Source organism: Urocitellus parryii, chromosome 12 (assembly GCF_045843805.1).
Source record: "Urocitellus parryii isolate mUroPar1 chromosome 12, mUroPar1.hap1, whole genome shotgun sequence".
Lineage (NCBI taxonomy): Eukaryota > Metazoa > Chordata > Mammalia > Rodentia > Sciuridae > Urocitellus > Urocitellus parryii.
In genome coordinates this window covers 37056028-37070797 of record NC_135542.1, presented here as the reverse complement: position 1 = coordinate 37070797, position 14770 = coordinate 37056028, and positions in this window count along the sequence as shown.

Genomic DNA, 14770 nt, shown 5'->3' with positions numbered 1-14770 from the left:
TAGACTATTTCACTCTCAATTATGTGATCTCCTAAAGGTAAATACTCAACATTTTCTCTTCCCGGAGGCTTACAGCAGAGGACAGCAGCATGCTCACTAGAAGACTGAGATTCTGCCCCACCCTGGTTAAAAAAAAAAAAAAAAAAAAAAAGAATATTCCCCTTTTAACTGTAGTCTTTTTAAATTCAGATTTCATTTTGAGGGTCAAATTCTTGGAATTGCCTCCAACTCTTTTCTTGGTGCAAGTCCAGATTAGCAGAGAAGAATTCACTTGTTAACTCTCCAGTGCTTATTTCATCCAGAGGCTCCTGAGAGCAAGAATGTCTGTTACCTCTGCTTGTGCGGGCCCACTTTCTCAACAGACTCAAGCTCATTATACAAAAGGTAGAAAAATAAAACACACATGATTTTGAGTTTGGCAGGAGCACAAATGCCTTTGAGATATTAGATTTTCCTGTTGTGTTGCCTAACTCAGCAAGAGTTGCCAGATCTGGAGAGTCCATGCTATTCTGTCCACATAGGGAAGCCCTACGTTGCAGTTGGAGACCAGCTTGTAAAATATTTAGGTCTCAGACTTGCTGCTGTAAATTGTATAAACAACCCCCCACTCCTCATTTGGTGGCTTTGCTCACCGCGGTTTCAATTACCACATTCATTTGTGGTCTAAAAATATTAAATGGAAAATTCTGGAAAAAAATAATCCATAAGTCTTAAATAACTTTTATTATAGCATATTTTTATAATGTTATATTTTATTATTAGTTATTATTAATATCTTACTGTGCTAATTTATGAATTAAACTTCAACGCAAATGTATAGGAAAAAACATTATATATAGGGTCCCGTACGGAGGTTTTAGGCATCCACTGGGGTCCTAGAACGTATCCCCCATAGATAAAGGGAAACCATGGTATAATCTTGGGTAAAATACCTTCATTAAAGTTCTATGCCTCAGTTTTCTTTGACGTGGATTTATCCAAGTCTCGGGCATTGTATAACAATTTCAGTAGAAAGGGATTTTGTGGTTTGTTTTTGTGTGGTACTGGGGACTGAACCCAAGGATGCTTAGCCACTGAGCCACATCCCTTCCCTTTTTTATATTTTATTTAGAGACAAGGTCTCACTAAGTTGCTGAGGCTAGCTTTGAACTTGTGATCCTCCTGCCTCAGCCTCCCAAGTCACTGGGATTACAGGCATGCAGCACCATGCCCTGCTTGGGATTTCGAATTTTAATTAATCTTTAAAAAATATGTTTTTTTAGGTGTAGTTGGACACAATACCTTTATTTTATTTATTTGTCTTTATGTGGTGCTGAGAATTGAACCCAGGGCCTTGCATGTGCTAGAGGAGCCACAACCCCTGCCCTTGAATCTTAATTAATTCATATGCAAATAACTACATGGGGGTAAGGACTATCGTACAAGAAGCACAACCCTGGGAAAGCTCCTTCCAGGACCCTCCTCCATGAGCACAGGGAAGCTCAGGTGTGAGAAAGAGGCTGGTCCGATGCAGTCCACAGGGAATCAAACTCACACATGAGGCAGCCAGCAAAGAAGAGCTCTGTGCTCGCCGTGCACACGTCTCTCCTTCCACACTGTCAAAGAAAAAGGGGCGGCAAAAGGACACAAAATCACTGCTTCTTCACTATTTGCTTCAACTTAAAGGCCCGCCTGGGTTCCGTCCACCCTGAGCAGCATTCCTAAGGGAGGGTAGGGGTGGGGTGCTTCAGGCAGTGGTAGTGATCCTGGCCCCCTGCTCACTCCCTGGTCAGGTACCCAGAACGCACTCTCGCAGCCGCCCTCTGGGATCCCTATGCCTGCAACCAGGACAGAGGTCTTCAGCATCAAGTGAACAAGATGCAGCCAGAATGACACAGGAGGCCCAGAACCACTGTGCTTCCTGTCTCTCTCTAGGGACAGTGTGCTTCTCATGTACCATCCGCACAGCTTTTAAAACGAGGAAAGAGGTGATTTTTGTCATATTATGGAGAAAAGTACCATTAAAGCACGGTAAATGAAACCACTTAGTGGAAGGGCTGATATCAAGTAGACTGCAAGGAAGGTCTGGAAAAACACACTTTCAGTAATGACAGAAAAATTGGAAGTAACCTCCAGGGATATCCAATTTAGATCAGTCTTATGCAAAATCCACTTCCAAATGTTTCTGTGGAAAAATTCAGATCTAAAAAATTTTAAAAAATAGATATGACTGAAGTCCCTGCTTGTGTCCCATGGTCCACCTCCAGCGGGGGCGGGGAGAGCTTTCCAATGAAGAACATGACCCGGGCTGCTTTGTGCTCACAGAGGTGCTCTGCTGCTACCGGACTGCGCTGCAGCATTTGGGTCCCCTTTGGTCTGGAGCCTTCAGCCACTTACTGAAAACAGCACTGAGAAGGGTCTGAACGCGGATCATATCAAAAGTCCAGCTGAGACAGCTCCTGTTGGCGAGGGCCTCATTCCTCAAGATTCCCCGAGTCTTACCCTGTACCGAGTCAGGTCTCTAGGAAGGGTGGACTCAGCTGGTGTCCCCGAGGACCTTGGTCATGGAAGAAGAGCTTCAGAGTGGCCTCAGGTCTATAAGAGCCACTGAGAAGCACAGGAGCAGAACTTGAGTTCCTTCCAACGCCTCTGGGAGCCCATGCCCAGCACGGGCTCCTTCCTGCTGTCCACGTGGCACGTCCTCCTCGGACACCACAACTGGGGAAAGTTCCAGACGAGATGTGATGTGTCCTCTTCTAAGTCAAGGGAATGTATGTCACCAATCACGTTTTTCCATTGGTCTCCATCCCCAGGAAATTTAAAGCTAGTTATGTGCATGTGGGCAGTAGAGGTTCCCAGTCCTAGATGTCTGATTTATATTTTTTCCTTATCCTCCCTTACCAATACCTGGTCATTTTATTTTTTACGTTATATTAGAGGTTTACGATGCTGTCCTTCAAAACCTACTCTGGAAGAAGTCAGACCGTAAATATAAATTATTTTCCTTCCTCTCTACCTTAAAGTAATCCAGAGTACTGTCTTGGAGGAGTTATTCTGAAACTGTGGGTTCAACACTGAAAACCTGCCTCACACCTTCTCCAAAGCGCTCCCCCAAGTACATGGCACATTTGTCCTGCATCTAATGTCACTGTGGAAGGCAAAGAGCCCCAAGAGCAAACTTGGTCAAGAATCATTTCTGTCGAGTGGAGAGCAGATGCTGCACTTCAGGAAACAGCCGTGGAGCCCTGTCATCAAGAGGCAGGCTGTGTACCTCCGCCTCATCAACTAAATCCTTCTCACACCAAAGCCTTAACCCTGAGTGTGGTTCTCATCACAACTTCTTCCCTGTAGGCAAAGTCAGGAAAAAAAAAAAAAAAGCTTATGTGCTTGCTGCAGGCATATTCTGCAAGATTAAGTGGAAGATAAACTTCAAGTTAAGGCTGCTTTATTTTATTTATGTTAATTGTAAACATTTCAAAAAAAATGGTTTATATAGGAAACCAGGAAAGCTTTCTCCAACACCCGTTTTAAATCCAAATGAGTTCACATGTTTTCTTCCCCTGAGCCTTATTTCTCTGTTTTGAAATTCTCATTCTACTTATGAGGATTAGAATTTATCATGAAATATAATCTGCCTTCTAGAAGATAAGAAGATAGGAAGTCCCCAACTGAAGAGTTTTAAATTCAAGTTCAGATTGTGACATGAAACAAAGGCTGTGTTGCCTGTTCTTACCAGGATGCTTTTTCCTGACACTAAAGGACAGTCTGGTTCATGAAAGGTGGATAGAAGATTAGCTTGGTCAAGATGGGTACTTTTTATTTATTTTAATTTTTTTTAAATTTTTATTTATTCTTTTAGTTTTCAGCAGACACAACATCTTTGTTTGTATGTGGTACTGAGGATCGAACCGGGCCACACACATGCCAGGCGAGAGCACTACTGCTTGAGCCACATCCCCAGCCCCAAGATGGGTACTTTTTAAAACCTAAACATTCCCTAGGTGGGAGAAACCTAGCTCTCTTTCCATGTTTGTTTGATCTTCTTTTTCACTGAAAGCCATGGTTTACATTTTCTCTTGGTTGTGTGCATGTTACATGAGTGTTAGTTGACTGATAAATATTGCATGCATGTTTATATTGTAAACCATATTATATATGAGGTAAATAAAATGCATTGCTTTTTTATTTTTCAGGAAATAATGGTCACAGAGCAATAGACTTTGAAGTAAAGTGACTGTTACTAAAAAAGTTCAAAAAATAGTAATAACACTATAGACACTGTCACATAAAAGATTAGAATTAGCTAATAAATTTCTCTCTGAACCAAGTACAGTTAAGATTGTTTTCTTTTAAAAATTTCCACAGTCAGGTGCCGCGGCTCATTCTTATAATCCTAGCTACTCTGGAGGCTGAGGTTTTCATTGACAGAGGAATGTGCCCTGTGCATTCTCTGCTTACAAGCGAACCACCATGCACCCAGGTGCTGAAGAGAGCAATACCTCCCCAAGAGGCTGCCCAGGCAGATTCCCCAGGAGGGCTTCCTGAAGAAGACACTGCTGTCCTAGGAGGGGCCAGCTCCAAGCCTGCTGTTGTCCCTCCAATCCACCAGCAGGAAGAATGTGGCAGTGGAGGACACTGATGCTGTAACCCCCACCCTGCATCATCAAACTTAGAACACATTGCAGGTGTGTGGTTCCATGGTTCTACATGAAAAACCAGCCTCTACCTCAGAGCAAAGCCTGTCCAAGGAAGGGACATGACCTTTGTCCTTGAAAAGACCCACAAAGCACTCCTAGGCACATTCCCACCCTGCTAAGTTGTTTATCAGCACGGTACACCCCTCTTGGCTTAAACCAATCAGTTCAAATGAATACCCCTTTTGTACTGACCAATCACCCCTACCCAACTTGTTCCCGCCAGGGAATGTGCTAATCATGTTTTAGAGTTGTTATTTGATTTTCCCACGATGTGTGATGATTTGCTGAGAGATGCTATGGTGTATGTGGGGGTCCCTGCCTTCTCCAAAGAATATATAAAACTGCTGCAAACCCTGGGCTCGGGGCCTCTCAGCGTCACCAGTTGCTGTGTGTGCACGCGGAGTACCAAGCTAGCTCGAAATAAACACCTCTTTGCTGTTTACATCGATCTTGGGTCTCTGGTGGTCTTTTGGGGGTCCCGAATTCGAGTATAACATACACACATATTCTGTTGCCAAAAAATTTTTTATAGGATTTAGAGGATCATCGAGTCTGGGATCCTTATTTAAAGCTACATTCCTGTGTCTCAGCTCCAACAGCAGTGGATATCAAAGGTGTGTCTCTGGCATGCCCGAGGCCTCTCATGTCTCTGTCCTGCACTTGGTGTTACAGCGAGTGGCTAGCATCTCTGTCTCTCCTCCTGTGCAGTCCTGAGGGGAAGGGGCTCTATCTTTTTTTATCTTACAATAACTGGTCCATAGCACAGTATTTTGTGGGAACTAAGTTTAAAAAATAAAATGGATTTTCAGGAAAGACGTTCTTCTCAACATCCCCTTAGTTTGAGACAATCTCAGCAAATTGCCCAGGCTGGCCTCAAACTTGGAATCCTCCTGCCTCAGCCTCCCAAGTAGCTGGGAATACAGGCATATGGCACCATGGCTGGCTCATTTTCCTCTTAATCAAGATTCTATTTATTGCATATCTTTTTTTGTTGTTGTTGTCTTTGTTGTTGCTGATGTTGTTATTCTGTCCTTTCTGAAAAAGAGAAATAATGTTTAAAACAATAAAAAAGAATCATCATGGGCTGGGGGTTGTGGCTCAGTGGTAGAGCGCTTGCCTTGCATGTGGGAGGCACTGGGTTTGATCCTCAGCACCACATAAAAATAAATAAATAAAATTAAGATCTTATTTTACAACTAAAAAAAAAATGAAATAAAATAAAAAAGAATCATCAAACCCCCACCCAAGCTACCTATCTTTCTGCCTCCAGCTTTTGATTTTTCTGATATTTCATTGTGGATAACTTCTTTTTTAAAAAAATAAAAAATCATTACTATGTATCTACTTTGGAATTTTTCAGACCCTCAACTTTATTATAGGTCGGAATTTAAAAAATTTTTTTATCATACCTATACAAATTTTCCTAACAACTTGAGTATTATTCTTATCTTTTATGTTCAAAGTTTTAATTTAATGTACTCAACAAAAATTCATTGATTGCCGAGGGCTCTGTTCTATTAGAGGTAAAATAAAATTCACCAGTTTTCCTATTCAGCTTTCTGAAACTCCGTTGCTTCCTTTCCAGGTTGTTTGAAGTTAACGTGTTTTTGGTATCTTGGAATAAAGCTACAGAAAGCTGATATAAGGTGATGTGACTGGGCTAAGCGTTGCCCAGATACCTGCTAAGACATTTCTCAGTGCGTCTGTGAGTGTGCTTTTGGAAATAATTAACATTTGAATGAATATCTTGCTTTGCCACTGAGTTGTTTAGATTATTTTTTTGGGGGGGGACTTGGGCTACAAGGTGGGTCCTCTGTTGTAGTTCTCAGGTCCCTGGTAGATTGCTGGCCCAGGGTAGACACTTTACATAGGAGCTGGAAAGCTCTGGACATAAAGACCTGATCTGAAGTCTCTGCTCTGCCACTAAACTGCTCTTTGAACTTGGCAAGTTAACATACATTTCTGTGCCTTAGTTTACTATTTGTCAAGTTGGAGGGCAGGGTGACTTTCCCTGTTTTGAAACAAATAGTTCGGGCTGGGGATGTGGCTCAAGCAGTAGCGCGCTCGCCTGGCATGCATGCGGTCCGGGTTCGATCCTCAGCACCACATACCAACAAAGATGTTGTGTCTGCAGAGAACTAAAAAATAAATATTAAAAAAAAAAAAACTCTCTCTCTCTCTCTCTCTCTCTCTCTCTCTCTCTCTCTCTCTCTCCTGTCTCTCTCTTAAAAAAAAAAAAAAAAACAAATAGTTCAATACTTGATTATGTCAAAGCAGTTTTATATCCTAGGTGTATCATGTAAAAATTTTGTAGCATATGAATGTGTATTTATGCTTAATAGCACATCAGCCCGTACTATTAAAAACACTCCAACAATTTTAGTGATGTTTTGAGCAAATTTACCAAGCCATTCTTAGGTCATTTATTTTTCATTTTGGTGACACCTTTCTTTTACCATGAATACCCTGATAATGAATTTGAACCTAAGCACTGAGAAAGCTGATCCCCCTGGCCTCACACACAAACTGTTTTTCGGCAGCTAAGTAGGATTTATACCACTTGATCCACACTCCTCTGGCTGTCCTTGTGCTGTGAAAGTCATCTGCAATATATTTGGTTAGGAAGATGAAATGTGTCTGGGGGTTCTAGCAGTATGATGTACATCTAATACTCCTTATCTTTACCAATAGATTTTTTTCTCAGGATTTTTCTTTTCCTCTTCCTCTTTCTTTGGGTTAAAAATTGCTGGACTAGGGCTGGGGATGTGGCTCAAGCGGTAGCGCGCTCGCCTGGCATGCGTGCGGCCCAGGTTCGATCCTCAGCACCACATACAAACAAAGATGTTGTGTCCGCCAAAACCTGAAAAATAAATCTCAAATTTCTCTCTCTCTCTCTCTCTCTCTCTCTCTCTCTCTCTCTCTCTGTCCCCTCTCTCTCTAAAAAAAAAAAAAAAAAAATTGCTGGACTATAATGAAAGAGTCGTCAAAATGATCAGTTTTCAGATTGAGGTTGTAAGAAATCTGGTTCAATACGTATGCTGTTACTGAAAAATTATAATAATGGATGTGAAGGAGGCCCTCTTTTACTCATCAAAATGAGTTATCTTTTAATCTGATCTTTGTCTATTTTGTACTATATAATCCACCATCATGTTTAATGTCTTAAAAGCATCAGGTGTTTTTGAAATATTTGGTCCACTGGTGTAGCAAAGAAATGCACCTTCAACTCTACGCACGAGAGGTAGAAACAAGATTCAGACAATAAAGGAGAAGGCTTAACTAAGTGTCATGCTTCCCAATTACCCAGACTCCTGTATGTACTAGAAAACAGGGAAAGTGGTACATGCCTGGGGTTAGACACTACTCAAGTGTACAGGAACACCCTTGGATGTGCTACTAGGGTCTCTCCAGTATCCATATGCTACTAGCATATGGATATCCCACTCTCTTGGAGTGGACAGGAATATCGTCTTGTTCACTCTGCTATTTCCAGTGATCGCCCATTACCTGTCACCTATAGCAACTCAATAAACATTTTGGGAATAAATGAGTCAGTGAACAATAACCAATACTTAGAGAAATCTTGATTTCATGAATTATATATGCAATTGAAAATATTCTCAAAAATAAAATAAAATAAATCTTAAAAATTAAAAAAATATTTTCAAACAGCTCAGTGAGCCACTCAATTATATTGGTCCATTGATTTCATCTTGATTTTGTTATTTGTGAATTTTTTAAAAGCAAAGTGATATTTCTAAAATTCCTAATACTACTTAAAGCTAATTCCGCATATTCATTTAGGTTGTTTCATATTTGCTTAATTCTCTAGATGGGGGGCTGGGGATGTGGCTCAAGCGGTAGCACGCTCACCTGGCATGCGTGCGGCCCGGGTTCGATTCTCAGCACCACATACCAACAAAGATGTTGTGTCCGCGGAAAACTAAAAAAAAAAAAAAAAAAAAAAAAAAAAAAAAAAATCTCTAGATGGGGACATGAGTAGTAAATTAGAAGAGTCAAGACCCCAGAAGGAATATTCTTCTCCCTAATTCTGGCTCACCTTTGAGCCCTCAACTTTCTGACTGCGCCGCTGAGTCTATACTTTACACTGGTTGAGCTTGTCTTGTAGGATTGGGAAACTTTCCCTGGTCAACCTTCTTGTTCTCTTTGCTATTTTCTTAAGGGTGATAAAAATTGTAGTTTGTGCTAAAGCGTTATCAAAATACCCATGGGTGAAAACCTTGTCCAGAATTTCTACCCCGTCACCCAGGAGTGATGGCTCATTTGGCTCTGCTGATATTATTTCCCTAGGTGGATCTTTGACTTGGAGCTTTGTGAATAGGATATCTTGGGGGAGAAAATGCTCAGTTTGTAGATACAAATATATTTTGTATCTACCAGGCCACAGATGAGACCATTTTCCAAGGCACAGATGTATTTAACTTTCTATAGAAATACTGTTAACTGGGAAGACTAATAATTTGTGAAATTCAAGTCCACATTATAACCCACTGTCTACATCTTTGGAAGCAGTATTGACTTTTCTAAATGAAAGGCACTTTCAATATGCTGATTACTTTGTAACTCATTCTCCCCCTTTCTAAATAAAGCATATGTCTTCTCTAGAAATCTAAGATGTATTTCAACTTGGAAAACCAGAAACTTATGAATTGTACACATTTTTAAGTGAAAGCCAATTTTTTTACTAATTTGTTTGCCTGAAAAAATATTTATGCCCCAAACCCTGACAAATACCTTTATTCGGGGCTGGGGATGTGGCTCAAGCTGTAGCGCGCTCGCAGCCCGGGTTCCATCCTCAGTACCACATACCAACAAAGATGTTGTGTCCGACGAGAACTAAAAAAAAGATACATGTGGCTGGACATTGTGGCTCACACCTGTAAACCCAGCAACTTTGGAGGCTGAGGAAGGAGGATTTCACAAATGCTCAAGGCCAGTCTCAGCAACTTAGCAAGGCCCTAAGCAACCTTGAGAGACCCTGACTCAAAATAAAAAATAAAAAGTGTTATGGATGAGCTCATCGGTTAAGCACCCCGGGTTCCATTCCCAGTACCAAAAAAAAAAAAAAAAAGTCACTTGTGTACATTTGTTTCTGGTCTTCTTTTTAAACTAAACTAAACTAAAATTTTTATTTTATTTATTTAATTTATTATTATTATTATTTTTTGATGGATCTTGCTATTGCCCCAACTGGTCTTGACCTTCTGGGAATAAGTAATCTTCCTTCTTTGGCCTTCTGAGTAGTCAGGACTACAGGCATGTATCACCATGCCTGGCTTAAATAGTAGTTCTTGGTGGGGTTCTTTTTTTTGTCTTTTTTGGAACTGGTGGTCGAACCCAGGGCTTTGCGAATGCAAGGCAGACGCTTTGCCACTGAGCTACATCCCAGCCCATTAAATAGTAGTTCTTAACAAGCGCAAAACTATTAATTTGATGATAGATACTTGAAAACTTCTGATAGTTGAATTCAATATTCTTTGACAGATTTATGTCTTATGATGTATAAAGTTGTTAATGGGCATTCTATTTCATTAAAGCATAGTTTAATGGATATTTTCATACATGAGGTCATTACTCCTAGTGCTATTTATTTGGAGTTCCTTGTTACATATGCTATTTTAATATAAGTTGTAACAATTCTCCTTATAATTATAGTGGAAGTCACTCTTTCAGCAAAACCTGCTCAGCAAGCTATCAGAATTAAGTGTCTTGTTTGTTTTCCTTTGGAAACATTTAATATTTAGAGTCAACGAAAATGTTGTTATGAGGCTGTCACTGATACTTTGAAAATCAGAAACGTGAGTGGATCTCATATTTCTGAAAGCTCTCACTTGCATTTCATAAGTGGTTTATCTAGGAATTGTGCAAACAATGGCACACAGGGAAGTAGATGGTGAGTGTGGCCCTTGTGTATAGATCTGGGTGTGTTCTGAGCGTTCACATTTGTTTGCTGTTTTATTTTATCATACAAATTCTCTTTCTCATAACATGAACATTTTTTAGGCCGTGAAATAGAATTCATTATTTTGTTACATTTTTCTTTACAAGATTTTTTTTTTTTTTTTAGAAAGAGAGAGAATTTGTTTTAGTATTTATTTATTTTTTTAGTTTTCGGCGGACACAACATCTTGTTTGTATGTGGTGCTGAGGATCAAACCCGGGCTGCACGCATGCCAGGCAAGCGCGCTACCGCTTGAGCCACATCCCCAGCCCCTTTACAAGAATTTTTAATGAAGGAAATGTATATATATTTTGTAAACAAGCAAGTGAAAAATATTTGATGGAAAAAATAGTCAATCAAGAAAAGGCTGGGCTGGATGTGATGGCACATGTCTGCAATCCCGACAGGATTGAAAGTTCAAGGGCAGTTTGGGCAATTTAGCAAGACCCTATCTCAAAAGAAAATTTAAAAAGGGCTGTGGCTTAATGGTAGAGCGCTCGCTTAGCGCACGGGAGGCACTGTGCTCAATTCTCAGCACCACATACAAATAAATAAATAAAATAAAGGTTAATAAACAACTAAAATATATGCATATATTTTTAAAAGATTATTTTTTTGAAGGGCTGGGGATGTCGCCAGAGCTGGAAAAGAGAGACAAACTTTAAATAAGTGAATTTGGACCGTCCAATATCCCACAATTAAGAATCCCACAAAGAGAAAACAGAGAAAATGAAGGGGAGAAAATTATCCAGTAATGAGAAAACGTCCTTGGACTGAATGTTACGTGTTTCTAGATTGAGGAGACCCTTGGAAAACACACCTCACTAGAAGGAAAGACCCACCCCAGACACATCACCCAAATTCCAAAACATCAGTGAAAGAACAACCAAACTATTCCAGACAAGGAAGAGGGAAAATGAACAAATACACCAATAGGTCATATCTAAAGGATAAGGAATTAAAACGGCATTTCTTTTTATTTTTTATATTTTGTTTTGCAGTGTTGGGGATTGAACCCAGGGCCTCCCACATGCTAGGCAAGGCTTTACCAGAGCTACACCACTATCTGAAGTGGCATCTCTTAACAGCATCATTGGAACTTATAAGAGAAAGGAGCAATGCTTTCAAATTCTAAGAGAAAAGGGTTTCAGTTTAAAATTCCAGGACCAGCTGAAGCAGATGTTACGCTGGGTGAACAGCAACAGCAGTTCTTCATGGCCCCAAGGGCTGTCCAGCAAGAGATTCCGAAGGTGGAGGTGGGGACACAGCCCCCCCATCCATACTCTGGGCGTCTAATGCAAGTGTCCTACTACGTCAGTGTCTCAACCTTTTTTCTTTTCACTAATGCCCCTCTTTAGGCCGTTTTAGACATGCTTTTCCTTAATTATACCAAATCATATATTTTTTAGTCTTCTCTTTTTATTAAATTACTTATTTATTCTAATTTGTTATACATGATGGCAGATTGCAATTCATTTATATTACATACAGCACAATTTTTCAAGTCACTGATTGCACACAAAGTATTTCCACACCATCATGTCTTCATCCATGTTCTTAGGGTAATGATGTCTAACTCATTCCACCATCATTCCTCTCCTCCCCTCACCTCCCCTTCCCCTCCTCCCTCCCTACCCCTCCCTCCCTTTGCCTTATCTAAAGTTCCTCCATTCCTCCCATGCTCCTCCCCATCCCCCATGACCTTTAAGAGTCAGCATCCTCATTTCAAAGAAAAGGATTGGCCTTTGGTTTTTTGGGATTGGCTTACTTCACTTAGCATGATATTCTCCTACTCCTTCCATTTACCTGTAAATGCCATGATTTTATTCTCTTTTAATGCTGAGTAATGTTCCATTGTGTACATATATCCCAGTTTCTTTATCCATTCATCTACTGAAGGGCATCTGCCAATCATAAAATTTTAATACCATAGATATACTGTTTTTCTGTTTATGTCCTTTGGATATTTGTGCTTTATCCTTTCAAAGAGTAGGTTTTCTTAGCTCCAAATTCCCTAGAACCAGTTTTCACTGCGGTTGATAAAGCATGTACTAATCTGTTCCCTAGAACTGTAAGTACCACCCAGAGGGTGGGGGTGGCTAAGGGATCACTATTAGAACAGTCCTGGGGTGGGGTTGGGGGTTGTTCCTGGCGGTTGAACATCCAGGTGTTACAGTACAGGAGAGGCGTGAAAGGAAAATCTAGGCTAAAGGTTTGCTTGGAGTCTGAGGACAGCTGGTACAGGATGGAGCAGGGGACGCTGGGTCCAGAACACCTAGGGAGGAAGGAGGTAATGTAGTTCTCCTGGACCTACTTTAGTTCCCATGAGAGTGGGTGGTTAAAAAACCACAAGGTTGCCACCTCCCAGATCCTGGCTTCCAGGTCTCTTTGAATATACTCCTTGCCATGGTGATGCCATTTGCCATGAGACCCCTTACCAGACTAGAGTAGGCGCCAGTGCCAAGCTCCTCCAGAACTAAGAGCTAAGTAACCTCTTTTCTCCACAAATTACCCAGTCTTGGGCATTTGTTACAGCAATGGAAAATGTACTAATAAACCAATAGAAAAGGCTATATGAGTTGAAAGTGTTGGCTGTGGGAAGCAAAAGTCAGGGGTGGGAAGAGATAGGGCAAGGATTTCTCTTAGTATCTTATAGGACTATTCATTTTTAAAAATTGTACATGTATTACTTTCATAAAAACAGAAATGAAATGAAATTCAAAAAACAAGCAAGAGAAAAGAAATGCCTTAAGTTGTCTTCAGTGCTTCATTTTTTTTTCATTTTCTTCCTGAGCAATCATTTTAATTTTTGTCTATGAACCTTTTTCATCCTTCATTCCTCTCCTCCCCTCCCCCTTCCCTCCCCCCTCCCTTCCCCTCCCTCCCTTTGCCTTATCTAAAGTTCCTCCATTCCTCCCATGCTCCTAGCTGATCTCAGATATGCCATTCTTGGGCAAAGACTTTAGATATGAACATTCCTTATGGGTCTCCATCTAGAGAGCCCATCACCTGGAACAGGGCTGAGGAATTCCTTTGCTTTCCAAATCTTCTTCCTGGTCCCACTGTCACCTGCATAGTCCAGGCAACACTCTTTCTCAAACACTTGTCAAAGTTGGCAAGTTTCTGATATTTATAAGAAACCATAGTTGCCCTGACATATAAAAGAATGTATTTTATTTCTATTATGATATACAATCAATAAAAATTACCTCTGAACAGTTGATTTTTATTTTGTCTAAATAATAAAATGGGTCTAGTAATGGTAGTTGTCATAGTTATTACTACTAACTTAATATTAGTGAATTTAATTCACCTTTTAAAATAGAAAAGGGGTTATGGATTTATTACTTGTAAATTGGAAAGGCTCTTAACAAAACCTAGTTGAATTGCTTGTTCTGGTACAAGAAACAGCATCTTGTGAATTATTTCTGTATTTGCTTAATTATAATGAAGTTCTTTTGTTTTTGTTTTAACAAGTAAAAGCTGTTGAGGCCTAGGATGATGGTTCTTAAACATCAGTGTGTGCTTAAGAATGACTCATGAACACCAGAAAAATGCAGATTCCAGCGCCTTTGCCCTAGAAATTCTGATTCTTCATCCTTTGGTTATTGTCCTGGTATCTGGGTTTTCCAACAAGCAACCTGGGCGATTCTAACCAAGATGATCCTGGGGGCCTACTGAGCACACGGCCTCAGACACACTGTATCAGACATACTTGAGTTGATTTGTCTCTTAATTTATTTTTCAATGACACTCAAGCAATTCCAAAGGGAACAATTTTAAGTCTCTCTCAAAGAAGTATCTAGGGACCAGTAGCTGGATATATTTTACATAAGGAGCAAGAGTAGCTTTTATGCAGTAAGACCAAGTTCCTGGCTCCTGTCCTAGAATAATGTAGGATCGTTTCATTGGCTACCAGCTGGATATGAACCAAAAAGATAAATATTTGTGGATCCAGAAATGGTATTTAGAGAAATAATGTCCTGAAGAATAATGTCTAGTGGTGCCTGGAATTTTCAATATCATTAATGGGACTCATATTTTTAAATGTGTTACCAAGTAAGATTCTAAATTATCAATTTTACATTCATTTTCCTAGTTCCCACCTATGAAATCCTTATATAAATTACTG